Below are 15,020 nucleotides of genomic sequence, written 5' to 3'. Positions count from 1 at the left end.
AAACCGGGAGAAAACCATGTTCAGAAAAACACCACAAAATGCTTGTTGTCGAATGGCCATTAACAGATACCCCAATAAAAAGCACTTACTGCAGACAAAACCAGTCAATGCTTTTGTTAGGGTTGCTGTTGTGACATGTAGAGACTCAATAAAATTTAGTTGCTGTAATTCAATAGAGAATTTATTCATTCTGTATGAAAAAAGAGTGCGTGATTAGAAAGCAACAGCACATAAAAGCAGTTTATGTAGTCTTTCTTGGTACTCAAGAGCAGAGCCTAGTGGCAAAACACAGATATGGCTACCCTAAAGAGAAGCACCTATTCTTCCAGCAAATAAACGAATGCTTCCATTTAAGGTAACTTTAATGTGAAACTGGGAGAAAACCATGTTCAGAAAAACACCACAAAATGCTTGTTGTCGAATGGCCATTAACAGATACCCCAATAAAAAGCACTTACTGCAGACAAAACCAGTCAATGCTTTTGTTAGGGTTGCTGTTGTGGCGTGTAGGTAGATGTAGAGACTCATTAAAAAGTAGTTGCTGTAATTAAATGCAAAATCAGACCCAAACTTAATAGCACTTTCTGTGGCTTGATAAAAGAAAGGTGCTCAAGTTGAAGTAGAATTCAGCATGTTCTGGAAAGCAGAGAGCTATGGAAATGACCTATAAGTAACACAGTTAAGACCACCCCAAAGAGAAGCCATTATGAGCTATGGGCTCAAATAATGCCTCTCTTTGAATGAATCTTTCTATTGGCAACAAGAGGATAATACTGACTATCAGGTGATTTTATGTTGCATAAGTCACGTCAAACTACCCCAACAAGTAGCACTTACTGCGTTATATAGACAAGTCAATGCTAGTGTTAGGGTACCAATTGTGACAGGTTTGGTAGGGAAGAGGCCAGAGTTGGAGATCTCTGGTAAAGACTACTTACTGGTTTGGTAGAGAAATGGCCACAGTCGTAGAGCTCTGGTAAAGACGACTTGCTGCTTACTCCATGATGCCCATCTTTACTGGAGCCCAGTCATTTAGGTGGTAGTCCTCCAAGGAGTCTGACTAAAGTGATTTTCTAACCTGGGACGTGCTCATTTTAAATACTAGATTACACCAACTGATAGCTGTGCCATTCACGGCCAAGCCCCTTCCACACCTATTGTGAAATAAGTATTGGTCTTCATGCTAATGTGAGTAGGCAGCTTACGACTGAGGTGCTTGAGCTTGATGAGTCGTCTTCCACATTGTCAGCAGATTGTTGATGTGAAAAAGTTGTGTGTGATTACGTAGAAACAAAGAACATAACATATGAAAGCAGTTTATGTTGTCTTTCTTGATACTCAAGAGCAGAGTCTAGTGGCAAAACACAGATATGGCTACCCTAAAGAGAAGCACTTATTCTTCCAGCATAAAATATATGCTTCCATTTAAGGTAACTTTAATGTGAAGCAAGGAGATAAACTATGTTTAGATAAGCTCCACAGAATGCTTGTAGTAGAAAGGCCATTAACAGCTACCCTAATAAAAAGCACTTACTACAGGCAAAACCAGTCAATGCTTTTGTTAGGGTTGCTGTTGTGACATGTAGAGACTCAATAAAATTTAGTTGCTGTAATTCAATAGAGAATTTATTCATTCTGTATGAAAAAAGAGTGCGTGATTAGAAAGCAACAGCACATAAAAGCAGTTTATGTAGTCTTTCTTGGTACTCAAGAGCAGAGCCTAGTGGCAAAACACAGATATGGCTACCCTAAAGAGAAGCACTTATTATTCCAGCAAATAAATGAATGCTTCCATTTAAGGTAACTTTAATGTGAAACTGGGAGAAAACCATGTTCAGAAAAACACCACAAAATGCTTGTTGTCGAATGGCCATTAACAGATACCCCAATAAAAAGCACTTACTGCAGACAAAACCAGCCAATGCTTTTGTTAGGGTTGCTGTTGTGACGTGTAGGTAGATGTAGAGACTCGTTAAAAAGTAGTTGCTGTAATTAAATGCAAAATCAGACCCAAACTTAATAGCACTTTATGTGGCTTGATAAAAGAAAGGTGCTCGAGTTGAAGTAGAATTCAGCATGTTCTGGAAAGCAGAGAGCTATGGAAATGACCTATAAGTAACACAGTTAAGACCACCCCAAAGAGAAGCCATTATGAGCTATGGGCTCAAATAATGCTTCTCTTTGAATGAATCTTTCTATTGGCAACAAGAGGATAATACTGACTATCAGGTGATTTTATGTTGCATAAGTCACGTCAAACTACCCCAACAAGTAGCACTTACTGCATTATATAGACAAGTCAATGCTAGTGTTAGGGTACCAATTGTGACAGGTTTGGTAGGGAAAAGGCCAGAGTTGGAGATCTCTGGTAAAGACTACTTACTGGTTTGGTAGAGAAATGGCCACAGTCGTAGAGCTCTGGTAAAGACGACTTGCTGCTTACTCCATGATGCCCATCTTTACTGGAGCCCAGTCATTTAGGTGGTAGTCCTCCAAGGAGTCTGACTAAAGTGATTTTCTAACCTGGGACGTGCTCATTTTAAATACTAGATTACACCAACTGATAGCTGTGCCATTCCCGGCCAAGCCCCTTCCACACCTATTGTGAAATAAGTATTGGTCTTCATGCTAATGTGAGTAGGCAGCTTACGACTGAGGTGCTTGAGCTTGATGAGTCGTCTTCCACATTGTCAGCAGATTGTTGATGTGAAAAAGTTGTGTGTGATTACGTAGAAACAAAGAACATAACATATGAAAGCAGTTTATGTTGTCTTTCTTGATACTCAAGAGCAGAGTCTAGTGGCAAAACACAGATATGGCTACCCTAAAGAGAAGCACTTATTCTTCCAGCATAAAATATATGCTTCCATTTAAGGTAACTTTAATGTGAAGCAAGGAGATATACTATGTTTAGATAAGCTCCACAGAATGCTTGTAGTAGAAAGGCCATTAACAGCTACCCTAATAAAAAGCACTTACTACAGGCAAAACCAGTCAATGCTTTTGTTAGGGTTGCTGTTGTGACATGTAGAGACTCAATAAAATTTAGTTGCTGTAATTCAATAGAGAATTTATTCATTCTGTATGAAAAAAGAGTGCGTGATTAGAAAGCAACAGCACATAAAAGCAGTTTATGTAGTCTTTCTTGGTACTCAAGAGCAGAGCCTAGCGGCAAAACACAGATATGGCTACCCTAAAGAGAAGCACTTATTCTTCCAGCAAATAAATGAATGCTTCCATTTAAGGTAACTTTAATGTGAAACTGGGAGAAAACCATGTTCAGAAAAACACCACAAAATGCTTGTTGTCGAATGGCCATTAACAGATACCCCAATAAAAAGCACTTACTGCAGACAAAACCGTCAATGCTTTTTCAATGTTTATGTTGTCTTTCTTGATACTCAAGAGCAGAGTCTAGTGGCAAAACACAGATAAGGCTACCCTAAAGAGAAGCACCTATTCTTCCAGCAAATAAACGAATGCTTCCATTTAAGGTAACTTTAATGTGAAACTGGGAGAAAACCATGTTCAGAAAAACACCACAAAATGCTTGTTGTCGAATGGCCATTAACAGATACCCCAATAAAAAGCACTTACTGCAGACAAAACCAGTCAATGCTTTTGTTAGGGTTGCTGTTGTGACGTGTAGGTAGATGTAGAGACTCATTAAAAAGTAGTTGCTGTAATTAAATGCAAAATCAGACCCAAACTTAATAGCACTTTCTGTGGCTTGATAAAAGAAAGGTGCTCAAGTTGAAGTAGAGTTCAGCATGTTCTGGAAAGCAGAGAGCTATGGAAATGACCTATAAGTAACACAGTTAAGACCACCCCAAAGAGAAGCCATTATGAGCTATGGGCTCAAATAATGCCTCTCTTTGAATGAATCTTTCTATTGGCAACAAGAGGATAATACTGACTATCAGGTGATTTTATGTTGCATAAGTCACGTCAAACTACCCCAACAAGTAGCACTTACTGCGTTATATAGACAAGTCAATGCTAGTGTTAGGGTACCAATTGTGACAGGTTTGGTAGGGAAGAGGCCAGAGTTGGAGATCTCTGGTAAAGACTACTTACTGGTTTGGTAGAGAAATGGCCACAGTCGTAGAGCTCTGGTAAAGACGACTTGCTGCTTACTCCATGATGCCCATCTTTACTGGAGCCCAGTCATTTAGGTGGTAGTCCTCCAAGGAGTCTGACTAAAGTGATTTTCTAACCTGGGACGTGCTCATTTTAAATACTAGATTACACCAACTGATAGCTGTGCCATTCACGGCCAAGCCCCTTCCACACCTATTGTGAAATAAGTATTGGTCTTCATGCTAATGTGAGTAGGCAGCTTACGACTGAGGTGCTTGAGCTTGATGAGTCGTCTTCCACATTGTCAGCAGATTGTTGATGTGAAAAAGTTGTGTGTGATTACGTAGAAACAAAGAACATAACATATGAAAGCAGTTTATGTTGTCTTTCTTGATACTCAAGAGCAGAGTCTAGTGGCAAAACACAGATATGGCTACCCTAAAGAGAAGCACTTATTCTTCCAGCATAAAATATATGCTTCCATTTCAGGTAACTTTAATGTGAAGCAAGGAGATAAACTATGTTTAGATAAGCTCCACAGAATGCTTGTAGTAGAAAGGCCATTAACAGCTACCCTAATAAAAAGCACTTACTACAGGCAAAACCAGTCAATGCTTTTGTTAGGGTTGCTGTTGTGACGTGTAGGTAGATGTAGAGACTCATTAAAAAGTAGTTGCTGTAATTAAATGCAAAATCAGACCCAAACTTAATAGCACTTTCTGTGGCTTGATAAAAGAAAGGTGCTCAAGTTGAAGTAGAGTTCAGCATGTTCTGGAAAGCAGAGAGCTATGGAAATGACCTATAAGTAACACAGTTAAGACCACCCCAAAGAGAAGCCATTATGAGCTATGGGCTCAAATAATGCCTCTCTTTGAATGAATCTTTCTATTGGCAACAAGAGGATAATACTGACTATCAGGTGATTTTATGTTGCATAAGTCACGTCAAACTACCCCAACAAGTAGCACTTACTGCGTTATATAGACAAGTCAATGCTAGTGTTAGGGTACCAATTGTGACAGGTTTGGTAGGGAAGAGGCCAGAGTTGGAGATCTCTGGTAAAGACTACTTACTGGTTTGGTAGAGAAATGGCCACAGTCGTAGAGCTCTGGTAAAGACGACTTGCTGCTTACTCCATGATGCCCATCTTTACTGGAGCCCAGTCATTTAGGTGGTAGTCCTCCAAGGAGTCTGACTAAAGTGATTTTCTAACCTGGGACGTGCTCATTTTAAATACTAGATTACACCAACTGATAGCTGTGCCATTCACGGCCAAGCCCCTTCCACACCTATTGTGAAATAAGTATTGGTCTTCATGCTAATGTGAGTAGGCAGCTTACGACTGAGGTGCTTGAGCTTGATGAGTCGTCTTCCACATTGTCAGCAGATTGTTGATGTGAAAAAGTTGTGTGTGATTACGTAGAAACAAAGAACATAACATATGAAAGCAGTTTATGTTGTCTTTCTTGATACTCAAGAGCAGAGTCTAGTGGCAAAACACAGATATGGCTACCCTAAAGAGAAGCACTTATTCTTCCAGCATAAAATATATGCTTCCATTTAAGGTAACTTTAATGTGAAGCAAGGAGATAAACTATGTTTAGATAAGCTCCACAGAATGCTTGTAGTAGAAAGGCCATTAACAGCTACCCTAATAAAAAGCACTTACTACAGGCAAAACCAGTCAATGCTTTTGTTAGGGTTGCTGTTGTGACGTGTAGGTAGATGTAGAGACTCATTAAAAAGTAGTTGCTGTAATTAAATGCAAAATCAGACCCAAACTTAATAGCACTATCTGTGGCTTGATAAAAGAAAGGTGCTCAAGTTGAAGTAGAGTTCAGCATGTTCTGGAAAGCAGAGAGCTATGGAAATGACCTATAAGTAACACAGTTAAGACCACCCCAAAGAGAAGCCATTATGAGCTATGGGCTCAAATAATGCCTCTCTTTGAATGAATCTTTCTATTGGCAACAAGAGGATAATACTGACTATCAGGTGATTTTATGTTGCATAAGTCACGTCAAACTACCCCAACAAGTAGCACTTACTGCGTTATATAGACAAGTCAATGCTAGTGTTAGGGTACCAATTGTGACAGGTTTGGTAGGGAAGAGGCCAGAGTTGGAGATCTCTGGTAAAGACTACTTACTGGTTTGGTAGAGAAATGGCCACAGTCGTAGAGCTCTGGTAAAGACGACTTGCTGCTTACTCCATGATGCCCATCTTTACTGGAGCCCAGTCATTTAGGTGGTAGTCCTCCAAGGAGTCTGACTAAAGTGATTTTCTAACCTGGGACGTGCTCATTTTAAATACTAGATTACACCAACTGATAGCTGTGCCATTCACGGCCAAGCCCCTTCCACACCTATTGTGAAATAAGTATTGGTCTTCATGCTAATGTGAGTAGGCAGCTTACGACTGAGGTGCTTGAGCTTGATGAGTCGTCTTCCACATTGTCAGCAGATTGTTGATGTGAAAAAGTTGTGTGTGATTACGTAGAAACAAAGAACATAACATATGAAAGCAGTTTATGTTGTCTTTCTTGATACTCAAGAGCAGAGTCTAGTGGCAAAACACAGATATGGCTACCCTAAAGAGAAGCACTTATTCTTCCAGCATAAAATATATGCTTCCATTTAAGGTAACTTTAATGTGAAGCAAGGAGATAAACTATGTTTAGATAAGCTCCACAGAATGCTTGTAGTAGAAAGGCCATTAACAGCTACCCTAATAAAAAGCACTTACTACAGGCAAAACCAGTCAATGCTTTTGTTAGGGTTGCTGTTGTGACGTGTAGGTAGATGTAGAGACTCATTAAAAAGTAGTTGCTGTAATTAAATGCAAAATCAGACCCAAACTTAATAGCACTTTCTGTGGCTTGATAAAAGAAAGGTGCTCAAGTTGAAGTAGAGTTCAGCATGTTCTGGAAAGCAGAGAGCTATGGAAATGACCTATAAGTAACACAGTTAAGACCACCCCAAAGAGAAGCCATTATGAGCTATGGGCTCAAATAATGCCTCTCTTTGAATGAATCTTTCTATTGGCAACAAGAGGATAATACTGACTATCAGGTGATTTTATGTTGCATAAGTCACGTCAAACTACCCCAACAAGTAGCACTTACTGCGTTATATAGACAAGTCAATGCTAGTGTTAGGGTACCAATTGTGACAGGTTTGGTAGGGAAGAGGCCAGAGTTGGAGATCTCTGGTAAAGACTACTTACTGGTTTGGTAGAGAAATGGCCACAGTCGTAGAGCTCTGGTAAAGACGACTTGCTGCTTACTCCATGATGCCCATCTTTACTGGAGCCCAGTCATTTAGGTGGTAGTCCTCCAAGGAGTCTGACTAAAGTGATTTTCTAACCTGGGACGTGCTCATTTTAAATACTAGATTACACCAACTGATAGCTGTGCCATTCACGGCCAAGCCCCTTCCACACCTATTGTGAAATAAGTATTGGTCTTCATGCTAATGTGAGTAGGCAGCTTACGACTGAGGTGCTTGAGCTTGATGAGTCGTCTTCCACATTGTCAGCAGATTGTTGATGTGAAAAAGTTGTGTGTGATTACGTAGAAACAAAGAACATAACATATGAAAGCAGTTTATGTTGTCTTTCTTGATACTCAAGAGCAGAGTCTAGTGGCAAAACACAGATATGGCTACCCTAAAGAGAAGCACTTATTCTTCCAGCATAAAATATATGCTTCCATTTAAGGTAACTTTAATGTGAAGCAAGGAGATAAACTATGTTTAGATAAGCTCCACAGAATGCTTGTAGTAGAAAGGCCATTAACAGCTACCCTAATAAAAAGCACTTACTACAGGCAAAACCAGTCAATGCTTTTGTTAGGGTTGCTGTTGTGACGTGTAGGTAGATGTAGAGACTCATTAAAAAGTAGTTGCTGTAATTAAATGCAAAATCAGACCCAAACTTAATAGCACTATCTGTGGCTTGATAAAAGAAAGGTGCTCAAGTTGAAGTAGAGTTCAGCATGTTCTGGAAAGCAGAGAGCTATGGAAATGACCTATAAGTAACACAGTTAAGACCACCCCAAAGAGAAGCCATTATGAGCTATGGGCTCAAATAATGCCTCTCTTTGAATGAATCTTTCTATTGGCAACAAGAGGATAATACTGACTATCAGGTGATTTTATGTTGCATAAGTCACGTCAAACTACCCCAACAAGTAGCACTTACTGCGTTATATAGACAAGTCAATGCTAGTGTTAGGGTACCAATTGTGACAGGTTTGGTAGGGAAGAGGCCAGAGTTGGAGATCTCTGGTAAAGACTACTTACTGGTTTGGTAGAGAAATGGCCACAGTCGTAGAGCTCTGGTAAAGACGACTTGCTGCTTACTCCATGATGCCCATCTTTACTGGAGCCCAGTCATTTAGGTGGTAGTCCTCCAAGGAGTCTGACTAAAGTGATTTTCTAACCTGGGACGTGCTCATTTTAAATACTAGATTACACCAACTGATAGCTGTGCCATTCACGGCCAAGCCCCTTCCACACCTATTGTGAAATAAGTATTGGTCTTCATGCTAATGTGAGTAGGCAGCTTACGACTGAGGTGCTTGAGCTTGATGAGTCGTCTTCCACATTGTCAGCAGATTGTTGATGTGAAAAAGTTGTGTGTGATTACGTAGAAACAAAGAACATAACATATGAAAGCAGTTTATGTTGTCTTTCTTGATACTCAAGAGCAGAGTCTAGTGGCAAAACACAGATATGGCTACCCTAAAGAGAAGCACTTATTCTTCCAGCAAATAAATGAATGCTTCCATTTAAGGTAACTTTAATGTGAAACCGGGAGAAAACCATGTTCAGAAAAACACCACAAAATGCTTGTTGTCGAATGGCCATTAACAGATACCCCAATAAAAAGCACTTACTGCAGACAAAACCAGTCAATGCTTTTGTTAGGGTTGCTGTTGTGACATGTAGAGACTCAATAAAATTTAGTTGCTGTAATTCAATAGAGAATTTATTCATTCTGTATGAAAAAAGAGTGCGTGATTAGAAAGCAACAGCACATAAAAGCAGTTTATGTAGTCTTTCTTGGTACTCAAGAGCAGAGCCTAGTGGCAAAACACAGATATGGCTACCCTAAAGAGAAGCACCTATTCTTCCAGCAAATAAACGAATGCTTCCATTTAAGGTAACTTTAATGTGAAACTGGGAGAAAACCATGTTCAGAAAAACACCACAAAATGCTTGTTGTCGAATGGCCATTAACAGATACCCCAATAAAAAGCACTTACTGCAGACAAAACCAGTCAATGCTTTTGTTAGGGTTGCTGTTGTGGCGTGTAGGTAGATGTAGAGACTCATTAAAAAGTAGTTGCTGTAATTAAATGCAAAATCAGACCCAAACTTAATAGCACTTTCTGTGGCTTGATAAAAGAAAGGTGCTCAAGTTGAAGTAGAATTCAGCATGTTCTGGAAAGCAGAGAGCTATGGAAATGACCTATAAGTAACACAGTTAAGACCACCCCAAAGAGAAGCCATTATGAGCTATGGGCTCAAATAATGCCTCTCTTTGAATGAATCTTTCTATTGGCAACAAGAGGATAATACTGACTATCAGGTGATTTTATGTTGCATAAGTCACGTCAAACTACCCCAACAAGTAGCACTTACTGCGTTATATAGACAAGTCAATGCTAGTGTTAGGGTACCAATTGTGACAGGTTTGGTAGGGAAGAGGCCAGAGTTGGAGATCTCTGGTAAAGACTACTTACTGGTTTGGTAGAGAAATGGCCACAGTCGTAGAGCTCTGGTAAAGACGACTTGCTGCTTACTCCATGATGCCCATCTTTACTGGAGCCCAGTCATTTAGGTGGTAGTCCTCCAAGGAGTCTGACTAAAGTGATTTTCTAACCTGGGACGTGCTCATTTTAAATACTAGATTACACCAACTGATAGCTGTGCCATTCACGGCCAAGCCCCTTCCACACCTATTGTGAAATAAGTATTGGTCTTCATGCTAATGTGAGTAGGCAGCTTACGACTGAGGTGCTTGAGCTTGATGAGTCGTCTTCCACATTGTCAGCAGATTGTTGATGTGAAAAAGTTGTGTGTGATTACGTAGAAACAAAGAACATAACATATGAAAGCAGTTTATGTTGTCTTTCTTGATACTCAAGAGCAGAGTCTAGTGGCAAAACACAGATATGGCTACCCTAAAGAGAAGCACTTATTCTTCCAGCATAAAATATATGCTTCCATTTAAGGTAACTTTAATGTGAAGCAAGGAGATAAACTATGTTTAGATAAGCTCCACAAAATGCTTGTAGTAGAAAGGCCATTAACAGCTACCCTAATAAAAAGCACTTACTACAGGCAAAACCAGTCAATGCTTTTGTTAGGGTTGCTGTTGTGACATGTAGATACTCAATAAAATTTTGTTGTTGTAATTCAATAGCGAATTCATTCATTCTGTATGAAAAAAGAGTGCGTGATTAGAAAGCAACAGCACATAAAAGCAGTTTATGTAGTCTTTCTTGGTACTCAAGAGCAGAGCCTAGTGGCAAAACACAGATATGGCTACCCTAAAGAGAAGCACTTATTCTTCCAGCAAATAAATGAATGCTTCCATTTAAGGTAACTTTAATGTGAAACTGGGAGAAAACCATGTTCAGAAAAACACCACAAAATGCTTGTTGTCGAATGGCCATTAACAGATACCCCAATAAAAAGCACTTACTGCAGACAAAACCAGTCAATGCTTTTGTTAGGGTTGCTGTTGTGACGTGTAGGTAGATGTAGAGACTCATTAAAAAGTAGTTGCTGTAATTAAATGCAAAATCAGACCCAAACTTAATAGCACTTTCTGTGGCTTGATAAAAGAAAGGTGCTCAAGTTGAAGTAGAGTTCAGCATGTTCTGGAAAGCAGAGAGCTATGGAAATGACCTATAAGTAACACAGTTAAGACCACCCCAAAGAGAAGCCATTATGAGCTATGGGCTCAAATAATGCCTCTCTTTGAATGAATCTTTCTATTGGCAACAAGAGGATAATACTGACTATCAGGTGATTTTATGTTGCATAAGTCACGTCAAACTACCCCAACAAGTAGCACTTACTGCGTTATATAGACAAGTCAATGCTAGTGTTAGGGTACCAATTGTGACAGGTTTGGTAGGGAAGAGGCCAGAGTTGGAGATCTCTGGTAAAGACTACTTACTGGTTTGGTAGAGAAATGGCCACAGTCGTAGAGCTCTGGTAAAGACGACTTGCTGCTTACTCCATGATGCCCATCTTTACTGGAGCCCAGTCATTTAGGTGGTAGTCCTCCAAGGAGTCTGACTAAAGTGATTTTCTAACCTGGGACGTGCTCATTTTAAATACTAGATTACACCAACTGATAGCTGTGCCATTCACGGCCAAGCCCCTTCCACACCTATTGTGAAATAAGTATTGGTCTTCATGCTAATGTGAGTAGGCAGCTTACGACTGAGGTGCTTGAGCTTGATGAGTCGTCTTCCACATTGTCAGCAGATTGTTGATGTGAAAAAGTTGTGTGTGATTACGTAGAAACAAAGAACATAACATATGAAAGCAGTTTATGTTGTCTTTCTTGATACTCAAGAGCAGAGTCTAGTGGCAAAACACAGATATGGCTACCCTAAAGAGAAGCCCTTATTCTTCCAGCATAAAATATATGCTTCCATTTAAGGTAACTTTAATGTGAAGCAAGGAGATAAACTATGTTTAGATAAGCTCCACAGAATGCTTGTAGTAGAAAGGCCATTAACAGCTACCCTAATAAAAAGCACTTACTACAGGCAAAACCAGTCAATGCTTTTGTTAGGGTTGCTGTTGTGACGTGTAGGTAGATGTAGAGACTCATTAAAAAGTAGTTGCTGTAATTAAATGCAAAATCAGACCCAAACTTAATAGCACTTTCTGTGGCTTGATAAAAGAAAGGTGCTCAAGTTGAAGTAGAGTTCAGCATGTTCTGGAAAGCAGAGAGCTATGGAAATGACCTATAAGTAACACAGTTAAGACCACCCCAAAGAGAAGCCATTATGAGCTATGGGCTCAAATAATGCCTCTCTTTGAATGAATCTTTCTATTGGCAACAAGAGGATAATACTGACTATCAGGTGATTTTATGTTGCATAAGTCACGTCAAACTACCCCAACAAGTAGCACTTACTGCGTTATATAGACAAGTCAATGCTAGTGTTAGGGTACCAATTGTGACAGGTTTGGTAGGGAAGAGGCCAGAGTTGGAGATCTCTGGTAAAGACTACTTACTGGTTTGGTAGAGAAATGGCCACAGTCGTAGAGCTCTGGTAAAGACGACTTGCTGCTTACTCCATGATGCCCATCTTTACTGGAGCCCAGTCATTTAGGTGGTAGTCCTCCAAGGAGTCTGACTAAAGTGATTTTAAGTTTGGCAACAAGAGGATAATACTGACTATCAGGTGATTTTATGTTGCATAAGTCACGTCAAACTACCCCAACAAGTAGCACTTACTGCGTTATATAGACAAGTCAATGCTAGTGTTAGGGTACCAATTGTGACAGGTTTGGTAGGGAAGAGGCCAGAGTTGGAGATCTCTGGTAAAGACTACTTACTGGTTTGGTAGAGAAATGGCCACAGTCGTAGAGCTCTGGTAAAGACGACTTGCTGCTTACTCCATGATGCCCATCTTTACTGGAGCCCAGTCATTTAGGTGGTAGTCCTCCAAGGAGTCTGACTAAAGTGATTTTCTAACCTGGGACGTGCTCATTTTAAATACTAGATTACACCAACTGATAGCTGTGCCATTCACGGCCAAGCCCCTTCCACACCTATTGTGAAATAAGTATTGGTCTTCATGCTAATGTGAGTAGGCAGCTTACGACTGAGGTGCTTGAGCTTGATGAGTCGTCTTCCATATTGTCAGCAGATTGTTGATGTGAAAAAGTTGTGTGTGATTACGTAGAAACAAAGAACATAACATATGAAAGCAGTTTATGTTGTCTTTCTTGATACTCAAGAGCAGAGTCTAGTGGCAAAACACAGATATGGCTACCCTAAAGAGAAGCACTTATTCTTCCAGCAAATAAATGAATGCTTCCATTTAAGGTAACTTTAATGTGAAACTGGGAGAAAACCATGTTCAGAAAAACACCACAAAATGCTTGTTGTCGAATGGCCATTAACAGATACCCCAATAAAAAGCACTTACTGCAGACAAAACCAGTCAATGCTTTTGTTAGGGTTGCTGTTGTGACATGTAGAGACTCAATAAAATTTTGTTGCTGTAATTCAATAGAGAATTTATTCATTCTGTATGAAAAAAGAGTGCGTGATTAGAAAGCAACAGCACATAAAAGCAGTTTATGTAGTCTTTCTTGGTACTCAAGAGCAGAGCCTAGTGGCAAAACACAGATATGGCTACCCTAAAGAGAAGCACTTATTCTTCCAGCAAATAAATGAATGCTTCCATTTAAGGTAACTTTAATGTGAAACTGGGAGAAAACCATGTTCAGAAAAACACCACAAAATGCTTGTTGTCGAATGGCCATTAACAGATACCCCAATAAAAAGCACTTACTGCAGACAAAACCGTCAATGCTTTTTCAATGTTTATGTTGTCTTTCTTGATACTCAAGAGCAGAGTCTAGTGGCAAAACACAGATAAGGCTACCCTAAAGAGAAGCACCTATTCTTCCAGCAAATAAACGAATGCTTCCATTTAAGGTAACTTTAATGTGAAACTGGGAGAAAACCATGTTCAGAAAAACACCACAAAATGCTTGTTGTCGAATGGCCATTAACAGATACCCCAATAAAAAGCACTTACTGCAGACAAAACCAGTCAATGCTTTTGTTAGGGTTGCTGTTGTGACGTGTAGGTAGATGTAGAGACTCATTAAAAAGTAGTTGCTGTAATTAAATGCAAAATCAGACCCAAACTTAATAGCACTTTCTGTGGCTTGATAAAAGAAAGGTGCTCAAGTTGAAGTAGAGTTCAGCATGTTCTGGAAAGCAGAGAGCTATGGAAATGACCTATAAGTAACACAGTTAAGACCACCCCAAAGAGAAGCCATTATGAGCTATGGGCTCAAATAATGCCTCTCTTTGAATGAATCTTTCTATTGGCAACAAGAGGATAATACTGACTATCAGGTGATTTTATGTTGCATAAGTCACGTCAAACTACCCCAACAAGTAGCACTTACTGCGTTATATAGACAAGTCAATGCTAGTGTTAGGGTACCAATTGTGACAGGTTTGGTAGGGAAGAGGCCAGAGTTGGAGATCTCTGGTAAAGACTACTTACTGGTTTGGTAGAGAAATGGCCACAGTCGTAGAGCTCTGGTAAAGACGACTTGCTGCTTACTCCATGATGCCCATCTTTACTGGAGCCCAGTCATTTAGGTGGTAGTCCTCCAAGGAGTCTGACTAAAGTGATTTTCTAACCTGGGACGTGCTCATTTTAAATACTAGATTACACCAACTGATAGCTGTGCCATTCACGGCCAAGCCCCTTCCACACCTATTGTGAAATAAGTATTGGTCTTCATGCTAATGTGAGTAAGCAGCTTACGACTGAGGTGCTTGAGCTTGATGAGTCGTCTTCCACATTGTCAGCAGATTGTTGATGTGAAAAAGTTGTGTGTGATTACGTAGAAACAAAGAACATAACATATGAAAGCAGTTTATGTTGTCTTTCTTGATACTCAAGAGCAGAGTCTAGTGGCAAAACACAGATATGGCTACCCTAAAGAGAAGCACTTATTCTTCCAGCATAAAATATATGCTTCCATTTAAGGTAACTTTAATGTGAAGCAAGGAAATATACTATGTTTAGATAAGCTCCACAGAATGCTTGTAGTAGAAAGGCCATTAACAGCTACCCTAATAAAAAGCACTTACTACAGGCAAAACCAGTCAATGCTTTTGTTAGGGTTGCTGTTGTGACATGTAGAGACTCA

This window comes from Salvelinus fontinalis, chromosome 34 (assembly GCF_029448725.1).
Source record: "Salvelinus fontinalis isolate EN_2023a chromosome 34, ASM2944872v1, whole genome shotgun sequence".
Classification (NCBI taxonomy): domain Eukaryota; kingdom Metazoa; phylum Chordata; class Actinopteri; order Salmoniformes; family Salmonidae; genus Salvelinus; species Salvelinus fontinalis.
This window is presented reverse-complemented; position numbering follows the sequence as displayed.